This window comes from Parasteatoda tepidariorum, chromosome 7 (genome assembly GCF_982258835.1).
Source record: "Parasteatoda tepidariorum strain Cologne lab strain chromosome 7, Ptep-v5.0, whole genome shotgun sequence".
NCBI classification, from domain to species: Eukaryota; Metazoa; Arthropoda; class Arachnida; order Araneae; family Theridiidae; genus Parasteatoda; species Parasteatoda tepidariorum.
In genome coordinates this window covers 85,447,543-85,461,397 of record NC_141761.1, presented here as the reverse complement: position 1 = coordinate 85,461,397, position 13,855 = coordinate 85,447,543, and the positions used below count along the sequence as shown (strand labels likewise).

Here is a 13,855-nt window from a genome sequence, read left to right as displayed (position 1 = left end):
CAGGATTTATGTATTTATCTGGGTTTAACATTATTATTGTAACCCTATTATGAAAAATTTTAAGATTATTTACTCCATACTGTATTTTTAGACCAAAATTAATTCCATAATCTTTTTTTAATAAGAAACAAAAGATTGAATTATTAGTTTTAAGACATCTTCACACAAGCTCCAACAAAGACAATTTTTTAAAAAAAAAGAAAAAGAGAGACTTTTAAAACTTTATACACCCACATTAGCTTATGTATCATTCGAAATAGAAATAACAAACAAAATAACATTCGAAATTCAAATTTTAATGGCAAAATACAAGATATGTACAAAGTAATGATTACTAAGCTTTTTTTTTTTGTCTAATTAATAAAAACTGTCCACGTTAGCCCCTCATCCCATGTCAATTTTTGAAACTGCTCTTTTGGTTGCAAAACAAGTCTGAAATTTTTCAAATTTTTTAAGATTTATTTAACATTACACACATTAACGACTTGGTACAGATATTGTGAAATAATAAATATTAAGAAAAGAAAATTACACATAACAGAAATTAGTTAATTTAGGGAAGGGGTAATCAACTTTTGTGTTATTTTCCGTTTTTTGTTTAAAAAAAAAATAAAAATAAAAAAAAGAAGTTGTGTGTTTAGTCCTTTAATAAAAGCTGTCTTCAGTCTCTTTTTATTTATAAGATAATTATTATGGATAACAACAAGAGCAAACATTTTTTGTTGAATGTAAATTAGTAGGTCAGATAGGGTTAATGTAAACAATTTTTATTAATTTGCCAAAAATGCCTGTTAGTCATTGTTTCAGAGCTGTTCGTACCACGGAGAAAGGAAGAAACTGGTAGTAAAATCATAACCTTTTTTAACTTGTTTTGCGGAAGAATAAATGCCCGAAATATCCAAAACTTATTAATAATTACCTTGCACTAAAAAAATAGACATGTATACATGTTCTAACTTTTATTGGTAGTCAGGATTCTTTTATTTCGATCGTTGCAGTAGTAATTATGGTTGTACTTAACACTATAATTTTTTTTCCTTGCAGTATAGTTTAGCTGTTAGTAAACATTATTTTTCGGAGCTTTTGGAATTGTAATAAGTTCTATTAGCAATATTTCAGTTTAATATTATATATATATATATATATATATATATATATATATATATATATATATATATATATATATATATATATATATATATATATATATATATATATATATATATATATATATATATATATATATAATAGGTTTTCAAAGTGGTAGTAAAACAATTACCGAAAAACAATCCTACTCAAAAATGCATTTACATTTTGACCAGATTGAAACTCGATTTCACAAGGCCTATTATACTTTTAAACATTTGTTGTAACTATTTATACGCAGTGATGGTCAAACTCATTTATAATTTTATTATAACTCAAAAACTTTAATGGAATAACATGAGTTTCGTTACCATTTAAAATATGAAAACAGGAAGAATTGGCAGCTATGTATGTATGTCAGTGCTGCAGGTCCTTTTAATTTAAAAAAAAAGAAAAAGAAATTTCAAAGAGCAGAAGGATTAAACTGGTTTTTCCCACGGATACATTTAAAATTGTCGGCCCTTATGTTGAAAGAGTCCCAGTATCTCCTGGAGATGGGAGACTCAAAACTACTAGCCTGTGCCTATCAATCCTAATGAAATCTAAACTGTAAAATTTCAATATTGACGACTCTCATAATGTTTATAAATAACACTAGGGAGTATTGCGTTGATCCGACGCACGCGTGAGTCTTAACTCACAGTTTCTTCACTTTTACTTCCTTCATTTGTAATACACTATTGCAGTTTTGGGTCATTATCTTTTAATATTAAGGCATAGAACAATGTAGAAAACTTTAATAAGTAACAAACTTATCACAACAAAATAATAAATACAAATTTAATGACTTAGGTAAATCCAAACATTAACTGTTGTCTGCCCAGTGTAGCCACTTAAAAGGCCACTATTGTGAAAACACACTTAGTACTTCTAGCAACGAGAATTAAGTATAAATGAAAGGATACGCCTGTGTTTATAATATCAAATCTTGGCAAAATAGTAGACACCTTAGGATGAAGCACTTCTTCAATATTCTTTAACTTAGATCTACACTCAGATTTTATGGTAGTTAAAGATCTCACATATAGATGTGGGAAAAAAGGTAAAACAAAAGTTTATAACAGTTTTAAAAATCATTAAAATTCTTTTGCGACACTAAGCCAAATATCTTCTAAGGACTTCGCCTTTATCTGTTTTCAGATACATTGTGTAAAAATATCTAATAATTTTAGAATTTTTACAGTAAGTAAAAGAAATATCAATTTTTTTTTCAAAATTTTTAGCCTCACCTGTAGCAGGTTCCTCGACCCCAATCGAGCTCTCGGTTCACAATTTAAAGAACTCTAATGTAGGGTAAACCGGGCAGTGCCACTTAACCTTAAAGAACATCAGAATAATGTATACCAGACAAATGTGTACCAGGCAGTGGCACTAATCTTAAAAAACATCAGTGTAGGATTTGCCGGGCAAATGAACACTGGACAGAGCCACTTAAGCTGAAAATCAGTGTAGAGTATACCGGGCACATATGAATTGGGAGTAGCAATTAACCTTAAAATTATATTTGTATAGGGATAACCGGGCGATTTCACCCACTTTCCTTGATTGTTCCAATAATTAGAAGAAAAAAATAGTGATTATTATCAAGAGCCACGTTTCATTCATTAATATTTTCATTTATTTGAATTTAAGATTAAAAAATTATCATTCATGATGATATAAGAAAAAACAAATTGAACTATTATTTTAAATGCACTACTGTAAATTAATATTTTAAATGAAAACATTAAAAAAAATCTGTATGTTTATTTCGTCTTCTTACTAAAACAGTTTGGGGATTTGATTAAATCACTTATTGGGAAATGACCTTAAAGAAGTTGTTATTTTAAAATCTTCCATGAATCGATCATTTCCCTTAAAGATTTGATCAAATCTCCGTTTTCACCCTCTTCCTGCGACTTATATAACTAACCTATGCGTTCTTCATTATCTTTTACATTCAGAAAAAATTAATAATAACATCATTTCACTAAACTAATATGTTTGAACTAATATGTATGAAATATGTTGCAAAAAAATTTGTAGCTTTCCGAACAAAACTAATTTCAGATTTGAAAATCCCTCACCCGAATTAGCTAATATCAAGTAACTTACGTAAATGGAACAAAAACTTTGTTCCTCAGTGTAATCATTAATCAGATTTCCCAACACCAGGAAAAATAGAAGAGTGGAAACTAAGGTTTCTCAAAACAGCATAAAGATGTTTAAATTTACAAGGCTGCCAACTATTACTCGGTTTGAAAAATAGCTTATAGAGTGGTAGACAATTAAAAATTAAAGCTTTTATAATTTTTAGACATTTTCCCAACATTTTAAAAGCCTCAACACTAGAGAGCTGGAACAAAGTGGCATTTCATTTGAACTTTTAAATCATTTACATGATAACAAAACAAAGAATAATACATCAAAGCATTAAATTAGCTACCACTGGATGAAATTCTTTCAAAAAAGAGTAGAAAGTTGGCAGTCCTGAATTTAGCTTATGTGCGTTACAAAATTTCATTTTTTCCACTTATGTAAACTTCAGGATGTTTAATTTAATCAATAATTATGTAGTAATGTCATTCATTATGGCAAAAAATAAATGAATTTCGGTTAACATTATCATTTTATCTACCGCAGAAAAATATTAACTTTTATTTATATTATTATAAACAACACGATCGTAATAAACATCAAAGGGCCGTTGTAAAACAATGAACGAACGCAATAAACATCGGCGGTTTATTGTATATTCTCTCTCAGATGAATTAGTTAGAGCCCCTCGCTGTGCTGATGCTAAGATAACTACCACATATGACTATTTCAATAAACACAATATTCTATTGTTTGTGAATGCACATTTAACAGTTTCAATAAGGAAAAAAAATTCTATCAAGTGTAGTGCAAAGTTTACTGAAATAATGATGAAATCATCTTAATGTCACTGTTTCTTTTATAATAAAACTTCTACCAGTCCTAAAAGGAATGAGTATCTACTCATACACAGAAGAGCCATTACATTATGACCACCCTCCATCTATAACAATGGGCTCGCCCAGGAACAATGTTTTCATGGGGCACATTAGGATCCATAATTCTCATAGAACAATCCCTGACGTCTGTAAACTACTTGAACATAGTTCACCCATTCATGGCAACAGTTTTTCCTGCGGGGTATGGTGTTTACCAACAGGATAATGCACCATGTCATGAGGGTCAAATCGTCATGGATTGGTTCGAGGAACATTCCAGTGACTTTCAAGTCATGTCTTGGCCCCCAAATTCACCTGACCTTAATCCAATAGAGCATTTGTGGACCTACTTGGAAAACCAAATTTGTGCTGACACGCTATCCCCTCGCAATGTGAGGGAATTGCAAGTCCAGTTGGTGAGCGCTTGGTACCAGATACCCCAGACTACCTATCAGCACCTTGTGGAATCAATGCCACGGCGGGTGCTAGCAGTTTTGAGGGCTAAAGGGGGCCCTACATGGTATTAGCAGGGTGGTCATAATGTAATGGCTCTTCGGTGTATATATTAAGTAAACATCAATATTTTATTCAGCACTAAATTATTTATCTTAATGTTGTTTTGTTTTGTTTCATCGCCGAGTTGTATTTATATATTAAAGAGCTAAATCGTCTCTAATTCTAGTCGGATGTGGAAACTGTCCGAAATTTAATTTCTGCCTTCAAAAACATATTTCCATCAAGATAATACGTACGAATTAAATGGGGGGGGGGAAATCAGGTGAATTATAGGAATATCACATTTGATTACTGCAAAACATCACATATTGAAACCAAATAACCAAAAAAAGCAAATACTTCTTCCCCTAATTTTCATTTGAAAAAAGAAGATCTCACGACCCCTTATTATTTAGTTTATTAATTTGGGGTCGGATTTACTTAATCGCTCCAACTGCTAGATTTACCCAATGAATAACTGAAAATATCTTGCTGCCACTTTTCGTTTATGTTAATCTGGGGTCAGACTTATCTATCCGTGCACGTGATAAATTCACACATTCAATAACTTTGAAAATCTTGCTATCACTTACTATTTATTCTTTAGATTTAGGGCCAGATATAGATATACGTTTTTATGCAATGAATTACTAAGGCAGCATCGTTACCATGTGATGCTTTACGTAAGTCTGTTTCTAAAAAATGTCAAAAATTGAAACCTTCTATTTCTTAAGTCAAATGTTCATTTATCTTTGTAGACATCCCATTTGTCCAAATTTCAGTGCAGGGAATATTTTGCAAGCTAAATCGAATGCAATAAAAAAAAACATGTATATTTCTCCCGAGAAAAAAATGCAATTGTGAGTCAGAAAGCATAGTCTGCCATGATTATTGATATAATTTAAGAGATTTCTTTGGGATATTGCTATAACTATATAGAATGAAAATCCGACCTACCACTCAAAAGTTATAAAGGTGATTTGTTCTTATATTAACATTATTATCAATGGGTTCATGCCAGTATGGTGACATGGTTGCCAGGTGCTTTAAAATGTTGCTGAAATCATATGTATAAGGGACAAACTTGTCGCTAATGCAAAATTTTTTAAATAATTGATTGTTAATATCATATTTTGTTAAGTCTTACTTTCTTTGTTTCCCTCATTCACTTATTTATTTGATCCCAACATTTCAATATTTATGTTGAATCTATTTACTTATGTTATTATTTTAGCTTTTTTTCGCTTAATTTTAATAAATACTAATCTTTAATCTCTATAGAGTAATGAACCTAATTTGTTTAGAAGTGTTATGAATAGCAATTCATAATTTTTGATATACTATACCATTACATGAATTATGTACATAGTAAAGTTCGATTTTTTTCTTTCTAGTTTGTCTACCATGCTAAGTTCCCCTCTAGTATGTCTATCGAGTTTTTGGACCACTAAATGCTTACCTAGGAGGTACTATTGGACCTCTAAATTTTCATTGCTGGTGTGAAACCTTATTATTATTACCATCTGTACTCGTCTTCCCCTTCGTAGTAACGGCCCTGGACTAAAGATTGCATCAAATTTGATCCAAATTATTTTGAACGTGTGAAACGTGGAGCACTTTTTTTAAACCGTGTACTAAATTTTGATTTTATTTTTACAGTTCTGCTTCCCTTATAATAAGCTGAGTTCTCTGTGATCTCCAAGCGTATCTAGATAAAAAAGAAGTGAGTAAAAACAAAATGAGAAAGACATGTTTCAAGGTAAATGGATTCGTATCCATTCAGCGTTTAAAGCGTGCAAAAGGGGCGACCTCGAGAACGTGATATCCTCATTTTATGGTCTGTCGAGAGTGTGTTAAACCTCCCACCAACATTCAGTTCCTTAGCCAAATTGATTCAAAAGGAAGCCATTTCTTAATGGCTTTTGCGGCTACTGTTAATACCTCTTGCGCTTGCAGCGTCTTCAAAAAACCATTAGTTACGATTCGCTAAGAAAAAGAAAAAAACTTCAACAAAATGATAAATGCACTGTTAGTAAGGAGATATTGATAGATTCGCTTCATGAAGTAATCATACAGTTTAACATAGTCGTTCCCGTATCCATAACTGCTAACATGTATGATCATAGGAAAGAAATTTTCTTAGAGTTAACAATATCGATATTTTTAAAATATAAATCATAAAAATAGCGTTCACAGTTTATGAAAAATATTTTGCTTAACTCACCCACGACAAATTAATAATTGATTTTTTTTTAAGTAGCAGTATTAGTGAGTTATTTTGCATATTTGAGCTACTTACAGCATCAGCTGAGGGTATATGTGTGATGCCAGAATTGGCATACACATATTTATTTTCTATCTTTTAAAATATCCTTAATTACTTAAACTTATTTTTATTAATGGAAGAATTACTTTTAAAATAAATCAAAAACTTAATCTTTTTAAGCGAACATAAAATATTTATTTCTTCTCTTCCAGATCAATGTAACGGATACTTTCTTTTTATTTCATTATTATGCAGACATATAAATTCACTGTCGCCTCTAATCGAAAACAAAAATCTATTTATAACTTTTCATTCTAATTTTCCAACGGCTAAATGTTTCGGTTGCATGGTTATATTAATTCACATAAATTTGTTGGCGACTCGTGATCGCCAAGGTGTTCTTTTTAACCCATGTGGATATGCTAGTTGGCTTTGTTTTTGGCTATGATATATTATGATAAATCGCCAAATTTTGGATCTCCTACCCATACTCTTTCTCTGTCCGTTGAGAATAAATATATTCACTTTGAATTTCTAAATTGGAGAGGCTGGCACCCCTTCGGGGGGCCTCCCCAGCCTCAATTTTCTAACGGTCAGAAATGTAGTTCTGGCTTTATGCAGAATTGGCATACACAATATGTATATTTTTTCTAGTGGTAGTAAGTTCATGTTTTGATGCATGATTGATTCTTTGCAGAAATGCCAACTCCGGATGATGTAATGTCCAGGCTGTTTTAATGTATGATTATTGGTTTAGTAAACTCGATTTACGGTATTTACTCACCACTACTTTTGAATAACTTGAAGGCCCCACCGTCCACCAACACAAAGTTACAGTTATGCCATGTTAAGCCTTTCAAAAAATTGGCAAAATTAACCGAAAATCTGTTAATGCCGCTGTCCCTATTATACATATATTTTTCTGGCGCTCTAATTACAAGCAAAAATATATTTCTGCATTTTTTAATTATAAAAAAGACAATCTAATAGTTATTAAAAAATAAAATCAAAATAAACTTTAATTCATATTCAAAAATTTATCAATAATTGATTTTGTAAATTAAAGAAATTTGAATCATGAATAATTGTTTCTCTTTGATCTAAATAAATTCAAATTTTAAAAATATTATTGTTTGGAAGACAGCCATGTTTAGACTATTTTACCTATAATTCAGAAAAAGAGAATGGTGTCCCATGCTGTATTTCATAATCATAAATTATTAATATGATAAATGTAATATTTTTCACTTATTTTGACCGAACTAATACAAATTAATGAAAAATATATTGAATAAAAATTCTTTGTCAATAGGTTAAGGCCCATCGTGACCTATGCTTCATGAGCTTGATGTAATGTTTGACAACACAACAGAACAAAATTCTCCGAATAATTACAAAACTCAGATGGTTTCAATGAAATAACGAAATTCACCTTGATCCACAAATAGACAACTTTAAATACCACTTCAATGTACACTGAAGAACTTTTTTGTATAGAAAAAAAAAGCCATATACTGTGATGCTGCGAACTATTCGTCCACTTTTACACAAGTAATGTTACCTACTCTAACTTGTAAATTGTGTAAATATTTGTACAGACAGAAAAAAAAATGGATTACCTTTGAAACTTTTCGTGATCGATCGGGTTTTCATTCTATAAAATGTTGTAGCAATATTTCAAAAATAGCTCTTAAATTACAAAAAACTAAACTCAGAGGTGCGACAGCCCATAGAGGGCCAAGGCCTACTGTGCCCTTCTCAGTTTTCTTGACCTTGGGCACCGGGATGCAGGAGCAGATGTTCCGTTCTGGTGGTCAGCCGAACGCGGAACCCCCAGTGTTTAGTTCCCAAGCATGCTTGGTACTCATATATCGACCCACTGAAGGGATGAAAGGATGAGTCAACCTTGCCCGGCCCGAGGATCGAACCCAGGACCTGTGACACGGGAGCGCGAAGCGCTACCACTCAGCCACCGGGCGTTCTTAAATTACAAAGAACTGCTAATTGTAACCTTGGCGGAATAGACTCATTCATTTTGGCACAAAAGCGTTTTTTATCTTAAGAAGATATAATTTTTTTCATGGAAATCGATTTAGCGGGCAAAAATAACCCCTGAATCCAAATCTATATATATATTTCTCTTACACGGCAACAAAAAAAAAGCCTCATTACAACAACCCGAATGGCAACGCTATAAAATCGACCAATGATTGCCACTAAAAATGTCACATGCCAAATATAGCTGAGGTGGCTCAACATATAGCGCTTTGAAAACGGAAACTGAAATAACCAGAGAGAGCATTCTCACTAAATGTGATCTCTTCCGAAATTCACCCTATCAGCTGCGGCAATCTCATACTATTAAGCTAAGCAAAAGTGAGTAGTCTTTGTCGATAGATCTCTATTTTAGTATTTTGTCGAAAGCGCTTTTTTTCACGAATTTATATATTACGAACTTATTTGACGATTTTTGATTTATATCACGAATTTATTTGTTTTATTATTGTTATTAGTTATTCATTGAAAAATGAGTCTCAGTCGTGCTGTTACGCTTTGAGATTTTATACTATAGCACATTTCTAATAGGTTTAACGAATTACATGTAATTTATTTGAATTTAAATTTATTTTAATGACTTAGTATTTAGTTAAAAAATGTAATTTTTTAAAAAAAAGTTGTTATATGGATTTGAAAGACTGTTTTGAATTCTTAGAATTTTGTGCTTTTGCAATGCAGCTAAGTTAGTAGCGCGGGAAGCGAGCTTGGTTTGCGAAGCAAACCATATAAGATTGCGTAGAAATTTTCGGGGGTTGGCGAGCGTTAGCGAGCAGGGGGCGCAGCCCACTAGTTTCACATAATTCTGCAATCAACAGAGACAAATAAGCATTAGACTTAAAAGTTTTAAAAGCATTTGCTTAAATGTCGCTAAATTTTGGCACTGGTAGAAAGAGATTACATAAACAGAGATGCCAACTGCTCCGGATTCAACAAAATAGTTTAAAACCGGTAGAGAACTTTAGTTAAAATTTTTAGATTACCTTTTCTAAGCTTTTAAAAAGCTCAACACGTCATACCTGTAAAAAAAAAAATAGCGTATCACATAAGCCTTTGAATTATTTAGAACTAGTGGTGAATTAAAACCCCATAAATCTAATATACTATACCTAGAAACATAAGACTACCACTCTAAAATATTTATTCGCTGTCCGGAGCAAGTTGGCATCTCTACATAAAGCATCGCGAAAGACTACCTTAAAGAAATTCATTGCTAAACTTCCTTCTTTGAAAGTGAAGTAAATTTGAAACCAAATTTAAAAAATAAATACGGTATAGAAAGATTTTTGCATTTATTCTATAAACTTGTCAACTAATGCGGATAAGTAAATCTGACCCTAGATTAACGAAATTGATAAGAAGTAGTAGCAAGATTTTCTTTTCTCAAATGTAAACTAGAAGTATATATTCTTTTCTCTTTGTCTGGCTAGTTGGTTATGCCGTACTTTATGCATTATTCCTGAAATTAATTCGTTTTCTTTTTCATTCAACTCGTACGTATTAAAAATGCTTGAATAGAAATATGCTTTTAAAGACATAAATCAAACTTGAGTATATAATCATCACCCTCATCATCAAAATTTATCTGGGCACCTGAGGCCGTTTGCGACCCTTTTCCCATTCCTCTTGAAGTTTTAACTTTAAGGTGGTTCATTTCTGGTAACAGGAATGCAAATTGGAGGTAAAAGAAAATTAAATATTTTATATTCAGGATAAAGATACAAAATAAACTGCCATTGACCTGAAGTTTATGTCTTCTTTCACGTTTTCAAAAGTAAAAATTTCATTAAATATTGCGGTTTCACAATTTATGGTTTTTTCGCCTAAAGTATAAAAGAAATTAAACTTAAATATATAAAGGAAGGAAGAAAAATAAACTAGAAGCACAATTATTTCATAATTTGCTTTTTTCTCGTCGGAACTAATCTCGTCGGATCATCACGATAGATAAAAAATTTTACGCCACAAATTTGGATTTTCAATCATTGAATTATAATTTTTTTTTTTTAATTTAGTGTAGCTAACATAATTCTTACTTAATACACTCAGATTCACTTAATATACAGATGAATTTTTTGCTATTCAGTTTCATAATAGCACTTTCCACATCATCGAAATATTAAAATTTGGCTTTAGTGAAAATTTATTGCGTGCAGAAAAGGATTATTTCCAGATTTTTATTGACTCGTTAATGCCCAGTTTTCCTTTCGAGACAGGCAGAATTTTTATGAAAGCATTGGAAGTCGGTCATGTAAAAATACGTTTGAGAAATTTCTGCAATCCATTCAAAAGTTTAAAAAGGGGTAGCAAACTACTTCGTTTCTACTCTATTTTTCGAAGAAATTAATTTAAAAAAAACCATGAGAAAATGAGTGGCAATAACTTCATAAAAAATAGCATTGCACAGGTGATGAAATCTGCACAAATAAAGCAAATATTAAAAATGGTTATTAAAACGTGCGATTTGAAACACGTAAGTCGTAAAAATATCGTATTAAAAACATTGGGATTTTCAAAATCACGTGCAAAAGCATAGAACCACCGACAGAACGACGGAAAAAAATCTCTAAATTTCGCAAAATCAACACAAATAAAGCGCTCATTTCAATGTGCGATTCGAGAGTCATAATAAATTAGTAAAAAAGCATCTTACAATAGATTGACAATGAAATTCGCGCAAATAAAGCAAATATTAAAAGTGGTTATTAAAACGTGCGATTCGAAACACGCAAGTCGTAAAAATATAGTATTAAAAACATCGGGATTTTCAAAATCATGTGGAAAAGCATGGAACCATTATCGACAGAACGACTGAAAAAAATCTCTAAATTTTGCAATGAAATCAACACAAATAAAGCGCTCATTTCAATGTGCGATTCGAGAGTCATAATAGATTAGTAAAGAAGCATCGTACAGTAGATTGACGATGAAATCCGCACAAATAAAGCAAATATTAAAAATGGTTATTAAAACGTGCGATTCGAAATACACAAGTCGTAAAAATATAGTATTAAAAACATCGGGATTTTCAAAATCATGTGGAAAAGCATGGAACCATTATCGACAGAACGACTGAAGAAAATCCCTAAATTTTGCAATGAAATCAACACAAATAAAGCGCTCATTTCAATGTGCGATTCGAGAGTCATAATAGATTAGTAAAGAAGCATCGTACAGTAGATTGACGATGAAATCCGCACAAATAAAGCAAATATTAAAAATGGTTATTAAAACGTGCGATTCGAAATACACAAGTCGTAAAAATATAGTATTAAAAACATCGGGATTTTCAAAATCATGTGGAAAAGCATGGAACCATTATCGACAGAACGACTGAAGAAAATCCCTAAATTTTGCAATGAAATCAACACAAATAAAGCGCTCATTTCAATGTGCGATTCGAGAGTCATAATAGATTAGTAAAGAAGCATCGTACAGTAGATTGACGATGAAATCCGCACAAATAAAGCAAATATTAAAAATGGTTATTAAAACGTGCGATTCGAAATACACAAGTCGTAAAAATATAGTATTAAAAACATCGGGATTTTCAAAATCATGTGGAAAAGCATGGAACCATTATCGACAGAACGACTGAAGAAAATCCCTAAATTTTGCAATGAAATCAACACAAATAAAGCGCTCATTTCAATGTGCGATTCGAGAGTCATAATAGATTAGTAAAGAAGCATCGTACAGTAGATTGACGATGAAATCCGCACAAATAAAGCAAATATTAAAAATGGTTATTAAAACGTGCGATTCGAAATACACAAGTCGTAAAAATATAGTATTAAAAACATCGGGATTTTCTAAATCATGTGGAAAAGCATGGAACCATTATCGACAGAACGACTGAAAAAAATCTCTAAATTTTGCAATGAAATCAACACAAATAAAGCGCTCATTTCAATGTGCGATTCGAGAGTCATAATAGATTAGTAAAGAAGCATCGTACAGTAGATTGACGATGAAATCCGCACAAATAAAGCAAATATTAAAAATGGTTATTAAAACGTGCGATTCGAAATACACAAGTCGTAAAAATATAGTATTAAAAACATCGGGATTTTCAAAATCATGTGGAAAAGCATGGAACCATTATCGACAGAACGACTGAAGAAAATCCCTAAATTTTGCAATGAAATCAACACAAATAAAGCGCTCATTTCAATGTGCGATTCGAGAGTCATAATAGATTAGTAAAGAAGCATCGTACAGTAGATTGACGATGAAATCCGCACAAATAAAGCAAATATTAAAAATGGTTATTAAAACGTGCGATTCGAAATACACAAGTCGTAAAAATATAGTATTAAAAACATCGGGATTTTCAAAATCATGTGGAAAAGCATGGAACCATTATCGACAGAACGACTGAAGAAAATCCCTAAATTTTGCAATGAAATCAACACAAATAAAGCGCTCATTTCAATGTGCGATTCGAGAGTCATAATAGATTAGTAAAGAAGCATCGTACAGTAGATTGACGATGAAATCCGCACAAATAAAGCAAATATTAAAAATGGTTATTAAAACGTGCGATTCGAAATACACAAGTCGTAAAAATATAGTATTAAAAACATCGGGATTTTCAAAATCATGTGGAAAAGCATGGAACCATTATCGACAGAACGACTGAAGAAAATCCCTAAATTTTGCAATGAAATCAACACAAATAAAGCGCTCATTTCAATGTGCGATTCGAGAGTCATAATAGATTAGTAAAGAAGCATCGTACAGTAGATTGACGATGAAATCCGCACAAATAAAGCAAATATTAAAAATGGTTATTAAAACGTGCGATTCGAAATACACAAGTCGTAAAAATATAGTATTAAAAACATCGGGATTTTCAAAATCATGTGGAAAAGCATGGAACCATTATCGACAGAACGACTGAAGAAAATCCCTAAATTTTGCAATGAAATCAACACAA

At 31.5% G+C, this 13,855-nt stretch overlaps 1 protein-coding gene across 1 annotated transcript in view; it reads right to left on the bottom strand.

Annotated features, from left to right (window-relative positions):
• lft (Limb expression 1 family member lowfat) overlaps window positions 1–13,855 on the bottom strand; it is a 190,171-nt gene that overhangs the window by 78,077 nt on the left and 98,239 nt on the right. The window lies entirely within an intron of this gene.